Source organism: Mixophyes fleayi, chromosome 1 (genome assembly GCF_038048845.1).
Source record: "Mixophyes fleayi isolate aMixFle1 chromosome 1, aMixFle1.hap1, whole genome shotgun sequence".
Classification (NCBI taxonomy): domain Eukaryota; kingdom Metazoa; phylum Chordata; class Amphibia; order Anura; family Limnodynastidae; genus Mixophyes; species Mixophyes fleayi.
In genome coordinates this window covers 453,751,373-453,762,026 of record NC_134402.1, presented here as the reverse complement: position 1 = coordinate 453,762,026, position 10,654 = coordinate 453,751,373, and the positions used below count along the sequence as shown (strand labels likewise).

General features: G+C 41.5%; 1 protein-coding gene across 1 annotated transcript in view; it reads left to right on the top strand.

The window, feature by feature from the left end:
• The first annotated feature begins 1,676 nt into the window (after positions 1–1,676).
• Positions 1,677–10,654, top strand: part of LOC142102090 (phospholipid-transporting ATPase ID-like) — a 101,064-nt gene continuing 92,086 nt past the window's right edge. Inside the window, exon 1 of the mRNA XM_075186655.1 lies at positions 1,677–1,779. The gene's annotated coding sequence lies outside the window, so the exon portion shown is untranslated. The remainder of the gene's footprint in view (positions 1,780–10,654) is intronic.

Sequence of the window (10,654 nt, the reverse complement as noted above, 5' to 3'; positions counted from 1 at the left end):
GGTAGCAGGCAGAGCGTTGACACAGAGACGCTGGGTTCAACACAGGACTGCCGAAGATTGGATTAGAGTGTAAACTCTTATCTGTTGGTCGCAGAATACAGCAGGCGATAAGCGTCAGGCAAAATCTTAAAGCGGTGATGTTTTATTGCCCAAGAGGTCTGTACTAGGACCCTTACACACTAGTTGGAGGTACTAGTGATCACCCAGAAGTACAGATGGCAGAATACATTACATGGTCAAACAGAGCTCTTTATATAATCTTTCTGACACACATGTTGGCAGGGGATAACACAGCCCCTGATCCTAGCTGGCACCACAAAGTCTGAGATATTACATTCAATGATTAGCATCAGGATGTAATATGTTCTCTAAACTTGGATTTAATGCAGTTTAAACTTAACAAAATTCACATCAACCTGTGATTTCCTAAATTACTTGCTGTTACTTTATTCATGAAGTTCACCTATCTTTTTAACAGGACAGGATAGATGAGATAGAAAGGTAACGACCTCCTGCTGTGTATTCAGGCTAAAAAGAGGTCTTGGTCACTCATATGAAAAGGCCTAATTACCCTGGGATTTCCTTTCTTCCAAAACAAGATTTCCTCCAACATGGCAACTGCATCAGAAATCAATACATTTCCAATACAAAAATCAGTACATTTGCAATGATATATATGGGCACACTGCCCCACTAATTGAAATACATTGTGCGATAAGATATTTATTAGTGTTATTGTAAGTGATCCAGCCACAGACTATATTGTCGCGCTAGAAGGTGATGTGTTGTTTGGGTTTATGACACATTTGAGAATTGTATTTGACAAAGTGGGTGTGGCCAATTTTAATTAAAAACTAACTAGAGTTTGAGAATTACACCAAACTTGTCTTTAGCATGTCCATTGGTTAGAGAGAGAATTTTCTCCGACCTCTCATGTTAATGAGTAAAATGGGGGTGTGATTTAGTTAAAAACGGGGGTGGGGGGAGGAAACATTTTTTTGAGTAAGTCAGATTTGCAGATTAAAAAGTAGGAAATTATGATTAATTATAGTATATTTATAGAAAAAAGTCTATAACTTAATACAATATGGTTTATCAAATACATTTAACAGCATTATCAGAATTTCTGTCCTTTTATAGAATATACACAATTCAATATAACAATCTTGTCACATTAATATATATAATTCAGCTACTTTTTTAGAGCAAGAATTCGTTTTGCCTCTGTCTGATCCTGACATAACCAGGGAAACATGCCCAAATTTTCAAGCACCTGGTGCTGATCCACCTTTTTACTGCATTATTCCAGATTATCCCCCATATGATCGTGCTGGTGAATAATGAGCTGATATTCCTGGTAATGAGAGATCTGCTCAGCCTGCTGTGATCTGCAGTCAGGACACACAATTAGGAACCTGTCTAACGTGTGTATTGTGTGTATATTAGTGTTGTGGTTACCGGGGACAGACACTGAGATTCCTCCCAGTAATTATTCCTGATCTGATCACCAGCATGTGTCCATGGGGGGGTCTGTATACCCCCTGTTCTCCCCTGTACCCCTCCCACGCTCTCTCCCCATCCTCAGGTGTAATATAATACCTGCTGTAAAAGAGTCCAAAGGTCGACTCCCTGTGTTTGTTCAGTCCTACCCAGTCCCATCCCGTCCTGTCACATTGTCCTCATCGGCTGCTAAGCATCTCTCCCGGTAATGGATTACATCTTGTGACTGGTGTGTGCGGCTCAGGGATAACCGGCCTGGACTCCTCTCTGCGGCAGCAGGTAGGGCCCAATCTGTTATTATACCGACCCGAGACTGACTTGTGTATGTTATGCTGAAAGTAACCTAATGGGTCATAGAGCTTACAATCTAGTGGCAAGCAGCTGCTCTAAAAGTCCTGTGCTATATCTCTAATGGGAGATATACTGTGCCTCAGGGCTGGGGGGCATCTTCTATAGTGGGCTAACTTGGACTGGGTCACCTGAATTTCTTTTTTGCTTTAAAATGTTCCTAATAGGCTGCTGAGCTGTGTCTTGCCCCCCCCCCCCTGGGTTAAAATTTTCCAGCCAGCCCCTTTACTAATGATAGGTTCATATATTTAGTGCTGGGAATATCAAACCTGCGGATTATAATCCACGTTGACAGACACTATCTTGGAGAATCCTTTAACATTAATGTCTGGGTTTTAATAAGGCCGCAGAAATTTTAGTTTCACAATATTTTGAATATTTAGGTATTTCCAGCACAAGTCTTTGATTCTAATTTCATCTAAAAACTTTAGACTAATTTTTAGCGGAAAGGTGTATCCAGGGATACGACCGTTAATTTAAAATAAAGGATAGTAGTGGATATAGGGTAAAAATAGGACTGCAATATTGAGTCTGGGGGGATTTTCACAATTGAAACAGATTGGCGGTTGCTTACTCTGGATTAATTTCAAATATAAGTGCAGGATCGCAGGAGATCCAGAATAGGTTGAACTTGATGGACTGGTGTCTTTTTTCAACCTCATCAACTATGTTACTATGTTACTATGTTTATTTGTAATATAATACGTATGGATGCTGGCCAACGCTTCCAGAATGGGCGGGAGACTCTCAAATTCCAAGTGAAATGAGCAGAATGGGAACCTCCATGATGCAATGTGTGGTGAATTGTGTCATTTTGGCCCTTCTCACGGTATTGCGTCACGAGGTCAGGGGCTACATGATGCGATTAGCCGTGACCCCTTCCGTCCTCGCATTTCACCTCCCATTTGGCATCTTTCGGAGGGAAAGAGTTAAAGGTTGTATGTACGAAGGTAGAGAATGGTTATTGATCGCATGTACTATAGATTAAGTGGCTGATAAATGTGTTGGACTCTGTGAGGATCTTCTGTGAGATATGTGGCAGCCTGTAAAGTAGAATGACGTCCGGGAACAGATTGGCGCTCCTGCCATCTCTTATTCATGCTGTTTATAAGCAGGGCTGGCATCCAATCAGAGCAGTTTCTGTGGTAGTGCCCACCAATGGGCACTGAACCGTACTAGACCCAACATCCATCCTTCACTTCTGCCCCCAGCAATCCAGCCAACAAAACTAAATATTACTGATGTGTAAACTGTGGTGTTAGGAGGATCCACAGGGAACAGAGATTCTGTCATTTATTAGCAGGAGTGAAATTCTTGTAAAAAATGCAAATTGTTTTGTAAATAGCAGATGCTCTCAGAATATATTATATCATGTACCTGTTATGGGTGAATCGGAAACCGAATACTGATCTGCCGATGTCTAGAGAGGTCAGTAACTAACTCCCAAAATGATCAGTATCTATTCATAAAGTAATCTCTGCTAGTTCAGCACCTCTCTCCTGCCCTGTACCCCATGGCTGCCCCACTGTTATCAGATTACAACCACACACTGCCAGCGAGATGTTGGTGTGAGATTCAAATAGAATATTATAGATTGTTGTTAATATTGGTGATATGTAGTGAATAGCCCAGAGAGGCATAATGTGTGTTCACCCCTTGAAGGCATAAATGTCTACACAAGCTTTCTCTGAGACAAGTTTATGCCCGCCTTACAACGGGTGAATGCCAGGCTGTTGGCACCGAGGATTCATATCAGCTTTCAGTCCCACAGGAGCAAAAACAAGATAGTGTTTGTTAGATATGCTGCCATCTAGTGTTGTCTCTCAGTTATGCAGTCCTTAAGGTTGGTATCAAGGTTTATAAAGTTGATGTTATACTCTAAAATGTAAATGACATAGACACCCAGAAGCAGGTCAATATAATCACCGTTTATGTAAATAGCACCAACAAATTCCGTAGCGCTTTACAATTTGGAACAAACACAGTAATAAAACAACATAGGCAAACCGAGAGGGGTTTCCTAGTGCCCTGAAAACCCCCTCCAAGCCTGGGGTACTGTATGCTTGAGGTGGCTGGACCCTGCCCCGGGACCAGCCACTTTGCAGATCGTTTCTGTCTGCACTGTTCACAGCCATCTCTCCCCAACAAGTATTGAAAGCAGCAAGAACAGGTAGGAGAGAGCAGGACAGTCTGACAACTGTTATGACACACTCAGTCAGGACTTTGTCCTGATTGTAGGGACAGTTGGGAGGTATGTCCTGCTTCACACGGCTCTGCCCGAAAAGGGAGAGCTGTGTGCTCCTAACAGTAGTGCACGCAGCATTACCCATGTATATGATGGGGATAGGAAGAGTTGGAGAGCAGCCAAGCACTGTCTAAAATTATAGCTACGCCCCGAAGCATGCTGGCAATGCCCTCTGGCAGTGTGGCATGGAAACCCCTCCTGCGTTTGCCCCTGAACAATGGGTACTAGAGACAGACAGAGGTAAGAGGGCCCTGCTTGCAGGCTTACAATCTATGTATCTCACTATTTACAATTAAAACAACAATGTGAATAAAAATAACGAGATCACTGATATACAGACAGATTTATTACAAATAGAATTATAAAAACATCCATGACGCTTAGCTTACAAAATGTTTAACTGCCCATATGTAACGGATGAATATCCAATCTCTTATACCAGATAAAACATGATATTGTTCTCGGTAGTCTAGATAGATTTTCCTGACGATCTGATATCAACTATAAAAGATCTTTCATAGTTTCCATAAATATTTATTATTCTCTTTCTGGTTTCATGAAATCCCTGCTCTACAATATACATGATTATGTGTGTATAAACCACAGAACTTGGTTAATGAAAGAAACGTTTGTCAGAACAGCCTGATACTGTAATAAAGTGACATAAATTGAGAGCTTCCTAATCCCGTGTGGTAATCAGACAGTCATATACTTAGCTGTAACAATCCTCCATGTGTGAAGGAACACCACACCTCGCAGGGGCAATACGGAGTGAACCTCTGGTACAGCTTATGGATGTTTGCACTGGGGTCATAAATCCCGACCATGGCCTTATCTGTGTGGAGTTTGTATGTTCTCCCCGTGTTTGCGTGGGTTTCCTCTGGACGCTGCGATTTCCTCCCACACTCCAAAAACCTCCTAGTAGGTTAATTGGCTGCTATTAAATTGACGTTAGTTTCTCAGTTTGTGTCTGTATGTTAGGGGATTTAGACTGTAAACTCCAATGGGGCAGGGACTGATGTGAGTGAGTTCTCTGTACAGCGCTGCAGGATTAGTGGCGCAACATTGCTTACATCCGGCCCTTCCTATCCCAGGATGTCACCAAAACCATCATCCATGCACTCATCATTTCCCGTATAGACTATTGTAACCTTCTCACCAGCCTCCCCCTCTCCCACCTCGCCTCCCTTAGGTCCATGCTCAAATATGGCTGCAAGACTCCTCTTTCTCTCCCGCCTCCCCTCTCTGTCTCGCGCCCTACACTGGCTCCCCTTCCCCTACAGAATCTTTTTCAAACTCCTCACTCTCACCTACAAGGCCCTCTCCAATTCCACTGTGCCATATATCTCCAATCTCCTCTCCATTCACACCTTCCCGTTCCCTGCAATCGGGCAATGACCGTCGCCTCTCCTCCACCCTGATCACTTCATCCCAATCCCGAATCCAAGATTTCTCCTGAACTACTCCTCTCCATTGGAACGACCTCCTACGCTCCATCCAACTGTCCCCTAATTTGTGCTTCTTCAAGCGGGTACTCAAAACTCATCTGTTCTTTAAAGCCTACCAACCATCCACCTAACCATCTCTCCGTGCTTGACTATTTCACCCTCTATCCTCCCCCCTACTCGCTACTCTTCCCCTTCTCTGGCTCCCTTTGTGCCTCCTGTCTGTTTGCCTTCCCTCTTGTCTCTATACCTATTCTTCTGCTCCAACTGCACTGTGCAAGCTGTGCTTGGAGGGTCTGAGTCATTAAGGAGAGCAAAGCATAAAAAAGGAGTAACTCTGCACCTGGGTAAAACCATCTTGCATTGGAGGGGGTGGTAAATGTCAAATGTGGGGACAGATTTATAGTTGGGGTAGGGAATGTCCTAGATCAACTATAAATTTCAGTGCAAAAATAAATCTATCAGGTATTTGTGTTCTAGTTGAAAAAACAGCCAGTAATTACCTTATGTGCCAAATAATAAGCTAATTTTCACCCCTTGCTTTGTGCCATGGTTTGTCCCGGAGAACATTTACTCCTTTTCTTTTCTTTGCTCTCCTTAATGACTCCGGCCCGGAGTGTTTAAAGTCCTGGTATATTTTGTTTGCTGTTCGGTACTGTTTTACCCTGTATGGTCCAATGTCTGTTTCTGAATGGCACTGCGTAAATTTTGTGATGCCCTGTAAGTAAAGGCTAATAATAATAATATATAAATAGCTAATGATGATGATGTTTAGAGCTGTGGGCTGTCTATCCGGAAAGCAGGATCCTTGTTCCATTACCAACACATATATAGTTATAATGGTAAACGCCACAATTTAGGGCCACAATGATATCCGGTTATCTTACAAATAAAGCCCACTTCGCTTTGATTGGCAGTTTCATCAAGGGAAAGCTACAGCTGGTCACATGATCGCGATACAGCCAATCGAAGAGCACACTATTGTGCATTACAGTTCTGTGCATGAAAACGTTACTGTGAGTCGATCCATATACTTAGTCCAGCGATCCCAACCGCTGGATGTTCAGTTTAAATGGTAAAAGAACATCGCTTATATGTGTGCAGAAAACAGTAGAGATACAATAATAATACAGTTACATCGGACATGGATCATAGTTGTTCTCTAGTGCTAAGTCCCTATAATAGCAAACATGATTATTACATTTTTAAAAAAAATGTGTATTATACTAACAGAAATAGATATTTTTTTAGAAATTTAATTGAAACGTGTTCCTGAATTACTGAAATGTACAGATATAGAAGATCCATACCATTCAAACATAATGATAAAAATATAGAAAAACATATATAAAAATATTTTAATCACAAACTAAAAAAAGGAAGAATTTTTATTAAGGATAATAATCAAAAGTTAATATAAACAATAATAATAGTCGTAATCATCATTGGAGGCAGGGCTTCTGACACAAACCCACTACATTATCTAAATACTGTACATGAATCAAGAACTGTGGCTCTGTCTTTTGGAGTTTTGTTCCACTTTGTTCCAAACGTACAGTATAGTCTAATAAGGTTCTCCGTTCAGTTGTTTTACCCTCCTTAAGAGCTTCCTCAAGAATAAACTGGGTGGAACAGTTCCTCATGATAAGAAGATTCTGGCCTTTGGGGATATTATTTTTTCATGACTTACAATGATTGCTTTGTAGTTCAGATAATTATCGGAATCTCCCTCCTTTGTGAATGTCTCTGTAACAACAGAGTTATTCCTTACTGATAGTGCAACATCCAAAGAGTTTACCTGTGAATAATTGAGTGATAGTGAATCGTAAACCCAAATAATTGTGATTGAGCAAAGTAATACGATTGGAAATAGTCAAATCATCACAATTACATGTAATTTCAACACAGCATCATGCTGTTCTGTTCACTAACCAAGTTCTGTGGTTTAAACACTCACGCATGTGTATTACGGAGCACGGATCACATGAAACCAGAAAGCGGTTTCTTCACCCAACCCCTCTCTCCTGGTGGGATGAATGTCTTTCTGTACAGCTATTGTTATTGCGATGTGAGAGCTGAGTTATAGTTATCAATAGCGATATAAGTTGCAGGTGAATTGTATTTTATTAGGTGTTATAAATGTTGCTATAAGACTTTACCCAAGCGCTCTACATGTCATGTGCTATGAACTTGTGGCTTTTTTTTCCCCGTGTTGTATGTTTCGCTGCTGCTATGGCTTTCTCATATGTTTGATATTGCGCGTCTGCTACTGGTAAATCCTGTTTGCATGTCATGAACTATGTGCAGTATGGTTTAATGTTGCAGATATTTTTGAGTTATTTTAGTCATTTTAAGATGTAGTTTAGTACTGAAATGTGGTTATAAGACATTTTGGCTTATTGAAGTTATTAGTTTAAATAAGTCATCTAAATATAGACCGTAATCTCATCACTCCAGTCTGAGCTTTACCAATATAATACTGTAATACTTCAAGACACGAGGATGCTATTCTTCTAAAGACCTGACGCATTTCATCGCTGTCCAGGAATTTCATCGGAGGCTAAAACCTTACATATGAAGGACTTACTGCTGTGGATAATGTTTCTGTGAGAGGACTCCTGGAATTAATGAACTAAGATATTAGATGTATCCCTGAATGAAGCACTATGAGGGCATAAATGGATTAGTAAGAGTGGATTCATTCTGGAGTGTTCTCCTATTGCAAAGATTATTCGGATATATTACTACATATGTATCGGTCAGTATCATGTTCTCATGGAGTCGTGTGCACAGTGATTTTCTTTTTTAAGTACTTCGTACAAATGGCGATTATTATCCTCATATAGTTTGTGTGACTGGGGTTTTTCTAATTAGAAGCTATATTCCCGATGCACCTACACTGCTCTATCAGAAACTATGTAGCACCAAAGAGTAAAGGGATATTTAGCAACTTATAAAGGTATTTTTATAAAAAAAAATAATTATACTGTGTTTATCCCTATTGCTTTATATGGAAACAATATTTATTTATCTGCAGTTCTGTACTATTATCTTTTAGTTATAATGTGCACAGAAGGTCAGCAGTGCCATACATGGCATTTACAGTACTACACGATATACAGAGAGCAACGATCCATCACACATAACATATAAAAGAAAAACAAAGAGCAGAAAACTACTACATAACACATTACACACAGATAACATAGTAATGTAGAACAGGTTAATACAGGACAGTGAGTGAGAGTGATGGTAGGGACGCAGCCTGAGCTCAGGAAAACAGGTCTAAGGAAGCGGCCTAGAGATACAGAGGGTGATGGGATAGTAGAAGGAGAACATGTGAGGGCTTACATCTAAAGGGAAGGGGGAAACACAAATAGGGGAGTACTGACTGGGGGAGTGGAGGTGATGGCAGAGGCTGAGGAGTTAGGAGGAGGCTGATAGGTTTGAATAATGGAGACGAGAGTGGGAAGAGGTAATCAGTGTGGTAGTGAGGTGGGGGAACAATAAGGGGGGCAGCGGCATTGGGGATAGACTGAAGAAAGGACAAGGCGTGTGTTGGGAAGGCCAGAGAGGGGGAGGTTACAGTCATCAAGCCGAGAGATAAGGACGTGAATAAGAGTTTTTGTGTCTCCCATGGTGAGAAAGGGCTGGATTTTGGATATATTCTGGAAATGAAGGTCGGCTGGAAGGGTAGGGAGGAGATGGCAGGATTTAGAGAGGGACAGTGATTTAATTAAAAAATTTTAATGACTGTGGTTATTTATTAAAATGTAGTTCTCCAAGAAATCACATTGTCTGATGCAGTATTAGCTTCATCCTCATGTTCTCATAGACATGGGTCTTCTCTGCCTCGATTAGTTCGCTTTTATCAGCATAATGTAACAGCCGCAGTCTTTGGTCTGGGTCTGGTCTGGGACCTCTTACTGTCAGCTGATGTGAAGAATCCAGAAGTGGGGAGGAAGCCGGAGAGTGACTCATTCACAGTGTTCCGTCTAATAAGGGAATTGTCATATTTATACAAGTTACTTATTGACTTTGTCCGCTGCTTTCAGAGCATTCCTCATTAGTGAGGGCTTCGATGTGGCGTGTGCCTATGTCACCATGACCCGAGTACATGTAGTGTGAATGTCACCACTACTGATAATACAGGACTGCAGCCTATGGTAATGACATATTAACATTAAAACACGTAAAAAAAACTCCTGTCTAACAACATTTTCATCTCGTGAAAAAAGGATTGATTTTCCCCATGTTTTGTGAGCATAGATAGTCAAGTATTTCAGTGTAGAGTTACAATGTAGACATACAGAATGTTATGCCACCATCACAACACTGGAAGTGACTTCACCGCACTAGTTGTGCGATTACTGTGTTATTTTGCAGATAGTAAAGTAATTGTCTGTTAATTTGTGTATTTCATGACCTCGCACACCCACATTTGTGTTTTATGATGGTCCATAAATCTGCTTATACTTCTCTGAAGTCTTGTATGGATGCAGCAAGTGAGGGACACTGACCGATCGTACCGCTGCTGTGGGCTGAAGCAGACTGGTCACGATCCTTCACCTGAGCCCCATGCTCCAGAACAGGGCTGGCATCAGAAACTGGGGGCCAGGACAAGTGACACAGGCAGGGTCCCTCCTATGCTCCAAAACTCCCCCACAGATCTGCCTATCAGACCGGGCCACATGTCCGTTCCATGCCACTCATACCGCCCCTCCCGCCTATTAAGGACCTGATTCATCTTCGGACAGAACCTGAACAAAATTTGCGTTTAAAAAAAACCCGCCGGTATTCAAATCTCAATAAACTTTTATATTTGAATCTGGATATAAGTACGTTCTGCCTGAACTGTACTTGTGATATGTAGACAGACATAACAGACTGCAGGAGACCTTCTCTATAGCCGGTGCCCGATATGGCTAAAAGACACGTTACCTAAGGGAAACCGCAACCTTGGATTGGCTGCATCTACATTAGAGCACTCTCGGCACATCCTTACACTATATTACCTATATTAGGCCACACCTTTCCTTCCCCTTATTCTGCCCTTCAAATCACAGACAGCCGTAAGTGTCATTTGCGTCAGACATGAATTGCGTGCCATTACGGT